The following is a 17218-nucleotide window of genomic DNA, read 5'->3' as shown; positions in this document are numbered from 1 at the left end:
ATTTTTTACATCAACAAAAGGCTCATGGAGAACAGAATTGCCTCACAGGCCTCATGTGTCCTATTGTAAAGGCCACACTAGCAAATTTACATTTCCATTTTCATTGGACATTCACTGTCCTCCAGAATTTTTATGGCAAACTACTGTATAATGAGGATTTTCTTTCTTGTCTCAAATCACTTTACTCTGGGGGCATCTTCTTATATGGTGGAAAAAACATCCTGTGGATATAGGAATTTATAAAAATAAAATTGGGTGTTAAAATATCTGAAGTGTGACAAATGAGGAATAATTATTTGCTAAACCAGAGAAAACTGATAGGCCAGTATTTGAAAGCTGCAGGAACACAGCAATTCTAGCATTCTCCTGGGCAATTCATGGAAGGCTGGAATATTCCTGCTTTGGTCTTGTCAGTGATGAAGGTGGTGATATACACAGTGCAATTGAACTTATCTGAATAGGCTTCATGAAAAATGGTGATGATATTAAATTATTCTATTCCTTTTACAAACAAAGCTTTATCAGATTTAGAAATCCAACTGAAACACTTTTGTTTAGTATTGTAAGTGCAGGCAAACCCAATGGGGAGAAATGACAATGTCTGACTCAGTTCAGAAGGCTGAATTATTTCATTATTATAAATGTGAAAAACATTAATATGCTTTATAAAAGGAGGATACTAAAACTACATCCTACTTTCTCTGATTCTAACACAACTCGTGAACCTCTCTGAGACTCCAGCCCCAGGTGGGTTGGATTGGCCATCAGGCTCAAACAATCCTCACCTGAATCCAATCAAGCACTCACTCCAGGTAACCAAATCTCCAAACACATTCCACATAGGAAAAACAAGGAGCAGAAAATTGTTTTCTCTTTCATTTCTCTCTGTGCACCTCTGTGAAAAATCCTGAGAGGGAGAGAAATGTGCTTGCCACAGTTTAGCACAGTTTTTTTCTTTTGTCTCTATAAACAGTGTTAGCAGGACCTACCAGTCCAGTTCTGCAAACATGCACATGCCTTACATTGCAGAGTACCAAGCAGCTTCCACCCTCAGTAACAACAAAGTCCATTCCTCAATGCCAAGATGCTCCTTAAGCACTCCCAGCAGTGTTGATGTGTAGCACCATAATCTGCCTTCCACCCCATTTCTAGTTTCCTTTAGTACTAGAAAGAGCCACACTAATATCTGACAGGGAGGCACAGAGCTGTTTGCTGAGCAGCAACCCACCACTGTGAAAATCAAAATTACCTTGCAGAATAACTGGAGTGGGATATTGCAGTTCTGGCATGGAAGGCATCTCTGAGATACCAAAGTGGCTGGAAGAGATAACTCACAGATTTTCTGTGTCTATGCAGAAACATTTCCATATCATAGAAAAAAAAAATTCACACTTCTATATGTGAAGTCCATGCCTTTGTCATGTTTTTCATATAGTAAATAAGAACAAATAAGCTTTCTCCAATCACACACAACATATATATAGATATAGTCATTTTCCAAGCTATATCAATTCCAAGCCTTAATTAAACTTAAGTGAAGTGCATATTTTGTTTCTGACCAAGTTTATCAGTCTGTTCTGTTTGGGGAATGGATTAAGAAGAAAGAAGTAGGTAGTCTTCAGGCAAAGTCCAAGATTTATCAAGACCATACCCTGCTTCATTTGTGAGATCTGTTGAAAGCTTGTCACAGTCCTACCACAGATCTCCTACACAGAAGCAGCTGTTGGTTAGCTCATTCTAAAATTCCAGGTATGCCTTGTGGCTCTAAAGTCTTTAAGGTGGACTGTTACTGGAATCTATCTTAAAATATATGCTTTGTGATATTTTTCATTAAACATTTTTGAAAGATCTTAAAATTTTTGCTTTGTTTGCATAGGGCTTTCGTGGATGTGACACAAAAATTGAAAGAGGAAAGCATGTAAAAATGGGTCTACAGGAGAGGAAGACTCTTCCTTCTCAAAATGCAGTCAGCTGGCTTGACTGCTGTCACAGTTCAGGTAGTGGCTCATCAGGATCTGAGCAACCAATGAGAATAAATTCTGAAAGTCTACTGATCCATTATGTTGGAGTATTTAGTGTATTGTGTTAAAATGTTGAGACTCCATTGCAGTGTCTGTTAATCATGAGGCTCAAAATGTGAATGCAGCTCTGAGGTACACCTGAAAAGCCATACAAAGTTGTCTCAGACATTATTTTATTAATTAAGTGGAGAGGCCACACTGACCCTTCCCATATTGCACTTCAGACTAAATGACCACTGAGGGCTGCTATTTGCACATAGGTATATGACCACAAAACAAGACTTACTGGTCCTGAATTAGCAGCAGAGGGAAAAAAATTAAACTTTGTCAGTGACAGTGAATTTTTATCCACTGAATACACCACTATAATGAGCCATGATTTATTTCTTTTATTCCTTCCCTCACCACTGTTTTCATGGTGGTAAATCTTTCCTAAGTCAGGATATGGAATTAAGTAATATCCACAAACAAAATTAAAGCAAAAAACCCATAGACTTGGTGCTGTCAGGTTTACTTATTGGCTCCTCCATCTGGAATGGGAGCATTGCTCAAACCAGCAGCAGCGTGTGCTGTTCTCATCTGCTCTAAATGCCTCACTTCAGACAAGGCCACTGTCATGGGTTACAAGGAGCAGGATAAGTTCTTTTCATGTTTCTCTACAACAGCTGAAGCTTTGGGATGACAGACAGAAGGGCAGCTCCTCCTGCTCTGGTGTGCAGCAGGCGAGGAAGTGAGTGTGAGACCTGGGCACAGCCTTGGCACCATCCAAGTGGGACCAGGCAGATCACTGGTGCCTTGACAATAGTCCCAGTTTGGTTGTGAAGCCTTGAGCCCTTGTTCTTTTTCCTCCTCACTTACCCACCTTCACCTTTCCCTCAAACTACAGTAGCTGGGGGACAGTCATTCACAGTGAACACATTTGCATTGTTCTCAAGATGTGGGAAAGACTGGAAAAGAAACACAGAGTCCCAGAAGCAGAAACCGTGGGCCTCTCCAGGTTTAGCATGAACAGGTAAAAATGAGGAAAACTGTGGGGGTTTAATTTTCTTTTTTATGTTTCAAGTCAGAGTTCATTCCTTTACAGGAGAACAGGAGAACTGCAATATCCCATCAGATATGGGTGGTGTGTTTGCAAGAGGCTGGGTGGGGGTGCAGAGGTTCCTCTGTCAGAGACATGGCTTGAATGTACAACTACTCTCCATCTCCAGCACCAAGGACAGGAGGGAGGATGCATCACGTCAAAAAGAAACAGACTGTGCTCCTCAGAAGAGTTTGGGTTGGAAGGGACCCTAAAGCCCATCCAGTGCCACCCCCTGCCATAGGCTGGGACACCTTCCACTATCCCAGGTTGCTCCCAGCCCCATTCAACCTGGCCTGGAACACTTCCAGGGATGGGGCAGCCACAGCTTCTCTGAGCAACCTGTGCCAGGGCATCACTTTCCACTGGAGCAGGTTGCTCAGATTGGCATTCTGCAGGACAGTTTTGGCAGCCAGGAGGTTGTGATAGGGCTGGATACCCACCTTTAAATGACCCCCTGGGCTGGTGGCAACTTCAAACAAAAGTGCCCTGAAAGTCCCTTTCAGCCTGCAAAGCCTTGATTTAGGAAGGAAAATGCTTTTAGGACCACCTTACTAAATACAAGAGATCTATCACAGATTTCAAGGTGCTAGATGTATGTTTTCCTCATCATGTGATTCTGTTTGCTTCCATGGAAAATCTGTTGTTAACTGCAAGCCAGCCCAAGTCAATGTACCAGAATATGCCCCTGTACAAATACCTCATGCTAAACACCAGATCCCAAAATAAAGAAGATGGAGGTGTTACACTAAGGAAGTTGCCTAAGAAATGCAGAGTGCAGAAATGTTACACTTGGTAGGTTTTCTATACTTTTAATTCATAGTTATGGAAAAAAAAAAAGAAAAAAATGCAACATATTATTAAGCAAATAGCAAATGGCACTTGGAAATATTTTTTTTAATAGTCTAGTGTGTGTCCAAGATTGAAGACCAAGATGTTTCCTATTACCATCAGAGCAGGAGCTGCCTCTGGGCAGTTTTCCTTATCTCCTGTTAATGGCCCATCAGTGTCTCCCACGTGGCTCAGAGATGCTCTCCAGAGCCAGTTCTGTTTAACAGGTGATTAAGGACACACCTCGTGACTCAGAATAACATCAGCCCATGGTGAGATGCTCCGCCCAGGGGGAGGAGCCAGGCATTCCCACCCGGATAAATCTGGAAGGCAGGGAGGCAGCCTTTCCACAGGTTTCTGGGGAGACACAGCAGCCACATCTGCCATCCCAAGAGGACTGCAGCCGCTCCAATTTGGACTGCTACCAGCACGCTGGCCTGAGGGGTGTCAGGTTGTATTCTGATTTTGTCAGTGGTCTTCCTTTTGTATCATTGCAGGGATTTTTGTCTTTTTCCCTTTTCCCAGTAAATTGTATTTCTGACTTGGAGTTCTCTCACTGGTTCTGCTTTCAAATGAGAACATATGTTAACTAATTTTGTCTCTAATTTTCTGACTCTGTTCCCTGATGAGAAAACTATTTGCAGCCTTTCTTGTACCACCACCCAGCTGTAAGCAAAACTGCTTGGCACTTCCATGGGGAGGGCCTGCATTCCCTGAACCCAGCTAAACACCCCACTGGCTATGGGTGATCATGCAAAGAGAAATTCTGATCCATCAGATAGATAATTTATGCTTAGCTCCTCATAGGAATTACCCTATTGAAATTATGAGACAGTTTGTCTATGGTGTTTATACATGTTGGTTAGACATGGAAACAGGATTTGATGACTAGTCTAATCAGACCTTCAAATCTGTACCTAAAAGTTGAATATTGCTATGAAATAGCTTTAGTCTGAGAAAATCTCAAGTATGAGGAAAAAGGGGGAAACCCCTCAGAAACTGCAGAATATAATTTTTTTTTCCCTATGCAGCTTTCCAAGCATTTAAAACATTATTGTGTATTGCATGTGGGCTTTCTGTGAACAACAACTCTTTGTTTTATAATCTGAACTATCAACACTGGCACAAAATAATGTGACCCGAAACAGGGCTATCTATGAATGTCTAAGGTTTCTTTCAGCTACTTATTTTAAAATTTTAATTCTGAGTAGTATAAGGGGCCTGGTAAACCACATAGTAACTTTTCTAGTTCCCTGGCTTGTTGAGTCTATTCCAGGTGTTCAGAAGGATTAGCAAAAGTCATTTTGAGTTGTTTTTCTAGAGGGAGTTTCTAAATTTGGTGTGCAGCCATAACAATCTTGCATCTGTGTTATTATCCCAGTGGCCTGTGCTGGGTGTGTCCTTGGTGTTTTGCAAATCACTGTAAGCTTGTGAAAGCAGCTGGATGGAATACTTCTCCTTCTAAAATCCTCTCTCAAAAGATCCCACACACACTGTCAGTCATACACACACAGGCATATACCTGCCTTTTTGTAAGGTGCCATATTGACTTCAATTTAGCTGCTTCTTGCTTTCAAACTGAAGCTGCTGCTGATAACAGGCATGTTTAATTTCTTTTTCCTCCAGTTTTCTTTCTGAATTTGATAACTGGAAAAAAAATCCCTCTATGGCCATGCAATCCAAAGAATGCAGAGGTTTAAAGAGGTAAGTGGTAAGGACTTTTTGGGATTCACAGCTGATCTTGCAGAGGTAGTACTAGAACAGCTCTAACCAAGTGAGTCATATGCAGTCTGTAGGGGCTATAGGCAGCTGATGGCACACACAGTGTCAGTCAGTGAGCATCCCGAGCAGGTTAAGCCTGGTTTAACAGCCACATGAAAGCCACAGTCCAGTCTGCATTGTCAGTCAGCCCCACAGTCTCACAGAAATCTCCTCTCACTGCTAACAAATACTCTCATTTTTCTCCCTGATGCTGCCATTCTTTTGCCACTGATCTTTTTAACTTTTTACCTCTAGGTAAAACAGAAATTGATGGAGAAGTTAGTTTTCTGTCTGGATTACATTTATCTGTTCCATAGAAGAAAATCTTTAACAGCAGCATATCAGACTATTAGGAAGCTCGGAAATTATCAGTTATCTATTAAGAAGCTTAGATATATCAAAAGTTTCCTGAAACTCTATGATTTAAATATCTTTTAAGCACTTCATACCATTTATAAATCACCCTACCTAAATTTTCCCCAAAAGGGTGGTTGGGCACTGAACAGGCTCCCCAGGGAATGGTTGTGGCTCCAAGGCTGATGGAACTCAGCGAGCATTTGAACAACACTCAGGCACAGGGTAAGATTCTTGAGGTTCTTCTGTGCAGGGCCAGGAGTTGGACTTGACCCCCTCCCTGTGGGTCCCTCCCAATTTGGAATATTCCAATGTTTCTGATCTATGATTCTATTAAATTTCTGCAATTAAAGCTCAGGCCTTCTTCTCTGATACCAAATGGAAACAGAATATTTTGTCCCCGAAGGCCTTGCACTGCCCTTTATGTTGTTTATTAACCTTCTGCAGAACAAAATAGCCCTCACTCAAATTTTCCTCTCGTGCATGAGACTTCTGATGATTTCTATCTTCCTTTTCAGTGTTCTCTCCCACTGGTCCAAGCTTTTCTGCACCAGAAGATGAACTATGCATCATGACTGGAATTACACTCCCCTCTTCTCCTCTCAGGAACATAAAAACAAGGTAACTGCTTTTGCTATTCCATGTCTTTAGCTCCACTTAGTAAAATAGAGCTGAGACCTAAAGTGGCTCTTCAGTCCTCATTCTGTAGTGAATTACCATTGCTTCTGACTTCTTCAGCTCCTGCATGGACTGCATTGTAGCTGTGTAGAACAGGCCCAAATGACTCCTTGTGTCTCCCCCCCTCATTAGTGGAACAGTAGCTGTCCAGTGTTTAGTGTCCAGTTATGAGCACTCGTTTGATTTACAGCATCTGACTTTGAGAACATGGGGCAGATGGAGGGGAAGTATGGTTAAAAGTATAGAAAAACAGTTTGTTTAGATTGTGCTTAATTATTTACATTAGAGGTTTTACTGTCTGAGACAGGTCAAGTAAAAGTATCTTCACTAAGTACCTAAAATACACAAAGCTTGTGTTTTAAAAGGACCTATTTTTAAGAGTTTTAAAAATTCTGCATATATTGCCTCCCACTGATACACAGTCTGAATAAATCTACACCAAGTTTTGGTGTGGTATGGAGTGGAATTACAGCGTAGGAATCAATTTTCCCAATAAACAGTAGTCAAAGTAGGCTTGATGTATTTTGGTTTCTTTACATTTCTGAGAGTCAGAGCAACTGCTCAGGAGAATGAGCAGTGACTCAGCTGGAACTAGGAAGATGTTCTTAGCCTTACTAAGTCATTCTCTTGTGTCTCAAACAAAGCCAGAGAAGTTTTTCTTGTGTAGAGTTACATGTGTTGGTGACAAAGTACCTTTCAGTTGCAGGCCTAAGTACTGTCACCCTTTGTTTAATTTCTAGGCCAGTCTGTATATTCAAGGGACCCTAGGAATTAGGATTTACAGTTCAAATCATTCAGTGCTTCTGAATTTTCCGTAATTCATGGATTTTCTAAAGAATATGGATGATATAAAATTTTCTATCTAGTAATGCTTCTAGAATTAAGCCAGTGTTTTCATCCAGCTTCTGACCATTTCATCTCTAGTAAAAATCAAAGTGCCTGATTTTATTGGATTACCATTGCATTATGCCATTACCATGAATCATTAAACACTGGTTTCTCTACCTCACACATAAAGCATTTGTGCCATATCCTCAAGTTTTCCTAGCATAGCCTATATAATCCAGGATGAAAGTTTTCTGCCATGGCAGAACAAACATGCAGCATGGGAAAGACATTACTATAAAATAAAACTGAGTGGAAGCTGAAAGCCCAGAACATCCTTGGGAGCTGGGTTTTGGTTTCTTTGGATCTTTAATCCCCAGAATGGCTCAATTTTTTTTTTTTTTTTTTTGTGTCCAAGTTGTTCACCCAGGTCTAATGACCATTGAACAGTCTGGCAGGCACTACACATGAGATAGGATTAGGAGGTCATGGGTTCAGTCTGTAAGTAGGACCACTCACCCCTCTCACAAATCTACTCAGTTGACAGACAATTCTTTGTGATGAGTTGGCCACCCATTTGGAGGGTAAACAGAATTCTCACTTTTTTTTTGAAAATTTGACCATGAGACACAATATACCTTTCTGTCTGGGGAAGCCCACCCCACAGACAGGGGAAAAAAAAAAAAAAAATCACAGTTCATGCTGTTCAAAATCCATCTTCCCTAAGGCTCTTCCTGGGCTGACAGTGTTTTCCAAGCGGAGTGCTTTTATTCTGTCTTCCAGTGTGTTATAGAAAATACTTACGAAATGATAGAAATCTTTATTTTAAAGGAGAAACTAGTTGCACTCATGGAACAACATATGTATTTGTTCAGTTACTTTAATTAAGAGAATATCTTGCATACTTTCAGGGAAAAAAAAGAATTATAAATAATACCTTAATGCCATGTCTTAAAGTATGCTTTACAACTCTTCTAAGCATCTTGTTTGTTATGCTTCAAAACTTCCTGTCACCAGAAAGGAAAAAAAATCAACAGCATTCTTTCTGTCTTACAGAACGATGAGAGTAAGAAAATCGCCCCTTTGGGGATTTTTAGTTGGTGTAGAGAAAATATAACTTCATGAAGGATCTGATAACTAACCCATATGGTGCATGATCCTGATCATACAACCCAAACATCACAAACCAACTCCCAAAAGCTAACAAGAATCAGCATCTTTGTTGTAGAACAAAACAATGAGATTTCATGCTAACCCAAAATCCAGTTCCTCTGGAGATACCAAAGGCCTAATTCACAAGGAAAATAGATGGTCACAGATGATGATGCATGTCCTACAGTTTGTTGTTGCCTCCCACAGTTGAAAGAGAGGGCTAGATCTTTTGTGGTGTTAAAAATCCTCTGGCATTTTTTGGAATCAAAGAACTGATGGAAAATCAGATAATTAAAATTGCCTGCTTAGAATCCCTGTAAGTATTAACTATATGTTGTGTTCTGCTCTTTCTGTTTAAACAGTTTTTCTGCATTTTTTCTGTGTAAAAACCATCCTAGCTTTTTTATTTTGGGGGGCAAGAAATCTGCTGATTATTAAAGGTTTTAAGTAAAGGGCTGATATTTTCCAGTTCAGAATCAAATGATTCAACCTATAAGTTCAGACATTATATTTAACTCTGTGGCCCAAGAGGACAATCCCATGAATGTAAAATTGAGTACATGTGTCAGAGGCCTGCAACTGTTTTAGGACTCATTTGGGGACATAAATATTGTATATTTATGACTTATCTGTATGAAATGTGTACAAAGTATAGGTGAATGTGGGTTTAACCCAAAAAGGAAAGGCATAATATTTCATGTGTTTCTTAGGGTTCTCTCTGGCTGGAGAAGTCAAGTGATGCCAGGATAGATTTTGGCCATAACCTACCAAAAATGAATTTTGGGTGGCAAAGGAGCCAGACTTATGAAATAGGCTCACTCAGGGCTTTCTAGAAATGGTAATGAATGAATCCACACTGCACAGAAGAGATTATCATCCTTGTTTTACTAAGAGAGGAAAATGTGATTCACAGATTTAGAGACTTCAAATGGGAAACTTGACCTTGTAATGATTTTTATACTGTGGACTATTTTTGGATCATCACTGTCATGATAAGTTCCCTATCCAGTTTGGTTATTTTGCTCAAAACCAACATTGTGCTATTTCAGTGAAAGACAAACACTGACAGCCAGTTTTGAGGTGAAGGGTTCTCAGTTCTGCCAAATATTCAGCAGTGTATCATCAGGTACATCCAAACAACATCACCACACAAAACTCTAACACAGAGATAAGTACATCATTAATAAAAATGTTTCCCATGCCAAAAAATCACTCACTCTCAGAAGGAAAATGTAAACCCAAAAGAGAGATCAAATAGCTTGTGGTATAAGGTTCTAACACACTGCAGCCAACTGAAGTCACTTTTACTGACCGAGGTCTGCAGCAAGGCTGAAATGGTAATAAAATGCAGGAATAAAACAGGACAGACCAGAGAGAATTGGAAATATTGGGAGAAAGAAATCTCACAGAGTGAACTTTCTGCTCCCCACAGTCAGTGTCACTTTATTGATGATGTGGTCCCAGCTGTGAGGCTCTGCACAAGCAAGGGGAAGGCGACACGCCGCGGCTGAAGGAGCTGCTGGTCCATGCCAGGCACCACTGACTGCACTAGCAGGGGCACCCAAGCCAAGCTGGGCCTGGCATGCCAACAGCTGCACTGTGCCAGCATGCCAAGACTGAGCCCAGAAAAGATGGGCACTATGGCAGAGAGGCTTGAGCTGCTTGACCTCAGATGACTCAGTGTGACAAATACAGGGCTTGCAGAGAAAAATAAAACTATGCTTAGCCAACATTAAAAAAAGTGATAATTCAGTGTTTGCCTGATGGCTTTTTTTCCAGTTATAAAAAGCTTCTTGTTCAGTTTTTACAAGATATAACTGGTGTATTCTTTTTTATGCAGGAGAGAAAAAAAAAATCTGGCACGCTTCTTCTGGTAAGTTTCTAGAAACTGATATTTTCCCTCCCTTATTTCCCTACCCATATGCAACGATTGCTGTATTCACTGCTGAACTGGAAAAATCTTCTCTGAGGATGAAGAGAGAGTTCCTGTTCTACAACAGGTAATTCCTTGAATTCTATGTAGTGACTATCAATGAGGCAATGACAGATAACAGCTGTGGTGTTCTGGAAATTACCCCAAGGCTGGCCAAACTCACATCATTCCAAACTACTAGTTTCATCATGATATGAATCAAAAATGTGAAAACAAATAGCTATATTATATTTGCCTATAATAACTTACCTCACTGGCCACCAATTCTTTGCATCTTCATGAGTTTCAAATTCTGCACAAAATATCAAAATTCCACCCACATTCCACATGCTTCACCTAATTTGGTGAACTCACACACAAATAAGCTAATACTTTCAAACTGCTGTTACTCCAAGCTAGAAGGGGTGGAATTAAATATCCCTGACACTGAAGCATGGTAAACTGGTGGGTAGCTTTTATTTTTGTCTTATTGACAGACTGTGTTCCTGGTGGCTGAGGTCCTTGGATTTGATTGCAAGCTGTTGACTTGCAAGCTTTACAGCTGTCCTGGCCTGGATATAGTTATAAGGAAAGCTGTGTACAAAGTGCCAAATTGTAACCTGACACTGACTAAAAAGAAAACATGAAGAAATAGGTCCCTGAGAAGGTCTTGTGGGTTACTGAAGCCAGGAATGAAAGCTGGACTCCAGCAATTTTTGTACAGTGACTTTATCAAGAAATTAAGCGGTGCTGCAGGAACTCTACTCCTATCCTGGCTACAATGTGTAAGTTTCCATCATTTCTTCCTAATTTTTATCAGGTGATGGTGGGATCCAAAACATTCTGAACATTCCTTTGAGCATGGTGAGACATTGTATAGGCAAATGAAACAATCTTAAAACCTATCCTGTGTGAAAAGCCTAAAGTCTTAAAAAATCCAAGATTGAAATTCCTAGCAATAGCAATAGATGAGAAGAGGCACTTGAAGATGTGAATACTGAAGCACAAAAGTATGCAAAAAGCTGGGGGTTTTTAATTTGAATGTGGCAGTTAATCCAAAACATCTTCTGGTTTGCAAAGGTTTTAATGAATTTTAATGAAAAAGCTGGCAAAAAGTATCTTCATTGGCTCCCTACTGTCTTAACTTAGTGACATCTTCCACATGCAGTATCTTTGTCAACCAACCTCTTGCTCAGCTCCTTGGTGATTGCTGAAACTTAAAGAATCATCCATTCCTTTTTGGAGACAATTCCAACATTATAGCACAATATAAAAGAAAGGGATTGAAACCCCACAGGAGCTTGTAGAACATTGTTAGTTAGAGTTTCCAGCAGGTGTACATCTTTACAGGATCAAACCCAAGCAGTTGCTGGACACGGGATTGTTGGTTTTAGTTGTCTGCATCAGTGTTGCCCACATTTTAGAGGCTTGCTGCTTCTAAATGGCATGGGAAGTCTCCATGGCACACACTGAAGGCACTATTTTAAAACTTTTACATCACTGTTGTCTTTCTAAATAGAAGACCTTAGGACTATAATGTCAAATCACGAGAGTGATAGGCCAGTTCATCCCATAGGTTAGGATTTGAAATGAAAATCTGAGATTGTCCTCTGGAGTCACAGACATAGAAAGTCAGACAGCCTGACTCAGGTCTTACACTGCTCTGTTCATAGCCAGAGCATCAACTCACTTCCCATGTTTGCAAGCTAAAACAGGTTGTGGGAAGGATGAATCCAGTGGGTGCAGGATATTGAGAGTTTTCTGGTCTTGAAGAGCAGCCTAAACTTGCTCTCCTTGTTCACCTATTCTTCCAGAAGATCCCCAGATGAGAAGTGGAGAGACACTTCTCCTGTAGCTCCAATAGTGGATCAAAGTAACAGGATCTGGTCCTGCTCTTGGCTCTGATTTGCTGTGTTGGTTTGAGCGTGCCACCTCCTTGTAGTGTGCTGCTTTCCTGCTTCTTTGCAGTCTCACCTTCCTAGACAGAGTGTGAGCCAGGACAACTTGCCTGTACTTGCAATCTCTTCCACACTACAGTCTGAGTGCTAGGCATTAATTTACTTGAAAAAATAATTAGAATATATGTATCAACTGACTCTCACATAGATACCACCAGTAACAAGCAGGCTGATGACAAAAAGGAGAGGGATTAAAAAATTAGGGTACTGTCAGTTTTAGTGCTTCCCTCTGCCATCCAAACTATCCTAAATGATCAATTTTGCTGTTATTCGTTTGCACAGAAGAAAGATGTTGGGTTGGAATCTGGTCTTATCTCTCCAGCTGCCCATAGATTTTGCCTAGCTGAGCTGGTGTTGCTGCCAAAGTAGTAATTCTAAAGCAAACCATCCTCCTCACTCCTGCCAAACATGTGTCAGTGCTTTCCAGCTCCAGAGAAGGTACATGAGTGAGTGCAGGCACAGCAAATCTTAAATATCTCCTTCAGGCTGCTCAGGAGTACCATCTAAAGGACAATTTTCAAATTCAGCCATGTTAAACAGACAAACACCAAAAAGCATGTTAGTTACATGCCTAGGATACTAATCCTAGTTTGTGGATCAAATATCTCCCACTAAGGATGAAGAGGACATCCTGAATATTTTAGATCTCAAATTCTTAGCATAGATGAACCAAGTATAGATCCAGCACGAGTTTTGTTACTTTTTAGATACTGACTCCACACTTGGCAATAGGACACCTCCTCTTCTTCACTGTCCTTGCCTAGTGCACATTCCACAAGTCTGAAGGAGCTGAGTTCCTACAGCACACTCAAACTATGGTGCTGTGCCTTGGCTGGTGCAACTACAGGACGCTCATACCTGCACTGCCTCTCTCTCAGGAGCCAAGGGGCTGCACAATGCTATATAACACTTTGTAGTATTGCCCAAAGCCTCTTTTGGCCCCTAAAGAGGTCACAAATCGCTCATCTGAGAAACCTAGCTTTAAAGCACATGCTGGAATGGATTTTGATTTTTCACCAGCACTTTCCAAAATGAACAGCTTATCACTTCTCATAGCAGTTTGCTCTAGCAATTCCAATTGAAACATGAAAATATGATTTTTTCTGCTTTCTGCCTCCAGTCATTGATTCAGAAACACGTATTTGTCACAGGAGAGCAAATGACAGCCAGAACTGAAACATCTGCAATATGAAATTCAGTTCTGCACTGTGACTTTGACAATTGCATCCTAAGATAGAGATGCTGTCTCTTTCTTCACTAACCAATCTCACTGCTTTTCCCTGGGTGAGTAGCAAGAGAGCAAGTTTAACCCATCTCCTTCCCTATCTTAGATTCCAGCTGCCTGCTCTGTTTTTGTGTTCAAAGGATACTGCAGTGCTCACTCTACAAGTTTAGCCACAACCCAGGGGCCTCTCAGAGGGAAAGCTCTCACCTTTCCAGGCCTGCCTCATGGCCATGGAGCTAACAATGGAAATAGGGGTGTAAATTACTACTGGCTGCAGAAGTGGCCTAGTGGGTCCCATGGGGGAGCTGCTGTGAAGCCACAACAGCTATTTTCTCCTCAGCCACCCAGCAGCTGTTGTGTGGTGATGTCTCCCAGCTAATACTGCTCTAGACAGAATTTAGGCAGCTCATTGTGAAGATGGGAGATCTATGTTCAATGACTTTGGTCAACCACCCTTCTATCTAGATACGTGCCTCAATATCCTGTTTCTACTGCCTACCACCTTTCTTCACTTACCCTGGGAAACACAGCCAAGCTGCTTTGCAGGCTGTACCTTTTACAAGGGTTTTTTTTCTTAAAAAAAAAAATCCAAAGCAAATCCAGAAATTGCTGACGTTGATTTTCTTCTTTCAACTAAGACTCAGCTCCACCTTGTTTCAGATACTGCACACACGTACACACGTACCTAGGCTCACACACACCCAGTCATTCACCTTCCTTCCCTGCTCTTGCAGAGTGCAATCAGCCACAGAAATTACAGAGTGTTCTAATGTCATTATCTGAAAATACATCTTGTTTTAATTAGATCAAGAGTTTTGGAGCTAGAAAGGATTTAATCAAGAGTTTGTAAGCAGGGTGCAACCTTTAGGAAACTTACTGAAATTATCACTTAGCGGTTTTCCATCACCCATGTAGTGAAGTTTTCATTTACTCTGTTAATGCTTTGGTTTCTTTGGCAATACACAAAATAGTTCCTTTTTTTGTTTCTTTTTTTCCCCTGCAAAAGCATCCAGATATGTCTCTTTGTTTACTGAGTTGTTGACACAAAGGAGTCCAGTGTAATGGGCCAAGTCGGTGTATCCCTTCACTGTGAGTAGGACTAGCAGGATTAGCCTTCCAAAATGAAAGGGGTGAAATAAGTACCAAATGCCAATGTCATTAGAGCAATATGATGGATGAATTTGAGCAATGCCTCTAAAATGCCAAACTGTTAACCTCAAGGATTTAACAGGCTTCGATTAACTTGGTAATTTGAAAATTAGTGAGCCAATAGGTTATGATACAGATAAAGCCTCAAAAAATTAAGTATTAAAAGAACTGTTACTTAAAATGCAAAAAAAAAGAAACTTTACATCAGGGTTTTATGTCCTAGTTCATTCTGCCAGTCTTTCCATTCAAACTTCTCTAAGCATACATAATACTAAGTGATAGAAAGCAACTCTACACTAACATTTTCAGCTCATAAGGTCAAGCTCTTGCAAGTCAGAAAATACCAGGACAAGGACTAACAGTAAAATTTCAATTCACCTGTCTCCTGTGCATGCACAGGAATGCAGCCTGCAGTTCTACAGCAACACAACTGTTAAAAATGTTTTTACAGACTGCCTCATATTTACTGCCACCTGAAAAGCAAGGCAAGAAAGACACATAGCACTGAAGTGAAGCGGCACTAGGGAAAAAAATAGTGTCCTGCAATGCTTTATGGGCAAAACTTACTTAGTTGTGGAAAGAAAACCACTAGAATAAGAAGGGGTTTTCTTGTATTGTTCATGCATTCTAGCACCCATTTAATAAGAGATTACTGGGAAAAACAGCACAACATCTTTCTGGAAAAGCTAATCATCCAATCTTGTGCCCATGCCACATAATTGCTGCTAATCCGTGCTCCATGATGTCATCCTCCACAATGCTCCTTTCCTCGTGTTCTCAGTCCTGACGTCTCCTCTTCACCCGCTCACGTTGCCTTCTCTGCTCTTTCTAACCACAGGAAACAGTTTTGTTTTATTACTTTCTGAAAATTGTGGTTGCTAAACCTCTTCGGTATTTATGATAACTGTTAGTATCTATAGGGTTCAATTGACTCACGCAGCAGCCCTTTGCTGTTTCATGGTAATTGCCTTCCACCCACACTCTCTACCTTCCCAGATCAGAGCTCCCTTCTCTCTCTGTCCCTCCCTGTGACTCACCCTCACTGCCTGGAAGTCCCAGGCACATGCTGGCAGCTCTAGAGATTATGTTCCCCCTGCCCACAGTGCTGCCAAGCCCCTAACCTGGTTGAGAAAACTTTGCTCTGCTTCCTTCTCACTTGTATGTTGATAAACCAAAACAAATCTGGAGAAGCTGTTTTGCCTCAGGAACAGGAGTGGGTTGTTATAAGTGGAAGCTGTGTCAGGGGAGGTTTAGGCTGGATATCAGGGAAAGGTTCTTCCCCCAGAGGGTGCTCAGGCATTGAACAGGCTGCCCAGGTAATGGTTAGGTCCCAAGGCTGCCAGAGCTCCGGGAGCATTTGGACAATGCTCTCAGGGATGCACAGGGTGGGATTGTTGGGGTGTCTGTGCGGGGCCAGGGGTTGGACTCAAAGATCCTTGTCTGTTCCTTCCAACTCAGGATGACACTCTCTGCCACTTTCAAAGAACTGCAACTATCTGTCAGTGTTGTCACCCTCCTCAGTCCAGCAGCCTAAAGAAAGATGCCACTGGTGCAACACCTCAGGACTATTTCAATTTACACAGGCCTGTTACAGCTCCAATTTAGCATCCTAAGAATCCATGCAGCACAAAGATTGCCATTTGTCTATTCCCCCCAACACTGCTTGAGTTCCTTGGATGTGGTGGATCATAGGCACAGAACAGAGTTTGGTCCTCTGCCTCTTCAGCATCCCATTCACTCCCTTTTAATTCTCTTTCAGCTCAGCGTTCAGGCAACCACGTTAGGTCTAGTTAATTTTAATAGTAATAAAAAACAATTTTTTTAACAGAATCATAGAACATCCTGAGCTTTGGTAGACTTCTTCACTGAGTCCTGTTTTCTGTCCATTCACAGTGCCACTAGATGCACCTGAAGGGAGCAACCAGGTGTACCAGGTTCCCTCTACCACCGAGGAAGGAGTCAGACACCTCTCAGGATGATTCAGAACAGAGGTGGATTGAATTACTCCATGGACCTGCCTGTCTCTCCATTTACTACAGAAGACATCCGGTGAGACTGGACTCCTAACTTGAGTACCTCTCCCCATTGCCTAAATTTGGTTGTATGAATCCACCTCTGCATGTCGCTGCAGATGAACATTCAAATAGATGGCAACACGCCACTGCCTTTCACAGCTCCTTTTGTTCTTCTCCTTGTTTACCTCTCTCTTATCACAGAGCAATTGTGGTTTCTGCATATTGAATTTTTCAAAGTAAAAAATCCGACACACAAATA

The 17218-nt window shown here is 41.2% G+C and overlaps 1 protein-coding gene and 1 long non-coding RNA gene across 5 annotated transcripts in view; one reads left to right on the top strand and one right to left on the bottom strand.

The window, feature by feature from the left end:
* Positions 1-17216, top strand: part of LOC110470373 (uncharacterized) — a 126960-nt gene extending 109744 nt beyond the window's left edge. Inside the window, exons 17-20 of the long non-coding RNA XR_013339984.1 lie at positions 5557-5634; positions 6564-6666; positions 10541-10573; positions 16838-17216. This is a non-coding gene — a long non-coding RNA (uncharacterized LOC110470373). The remainder of the gene's footprint in view (positions 1-5556; positions 5635-6563; positions 6667-10540; positions 10574-16837) is intronic.
* WNT7B (Wnt family member 7B) overlaps positions 1-17218 on the bottom strand; it is a 91658-nt gene that overhangs the window by 47721 nt on the left and 26719 nt on the right. The gene's annotated exons all lie outside the window — the stretch shown is intronic.

The sequence above is a fragment of the Lonchura striata genome, chromosome 5, assembly GCF_046129695.1.
Source record: "Lonchura striata isolate bLonStr1 chromosome 5, bLonStr1.mat, whole genome shotgun sequence".
Lineage (NCBI taxonomy): Eukaryota > Metazoa > Chordata > Aves > Passeriformes > Estrildidae > Lonchura > Lonchura striata.
The sequence above is the reverse complement of the archived record's forward strand: the minus strand, read 5'-3'. Positions and strand labels throughout refer to the sequence as shown.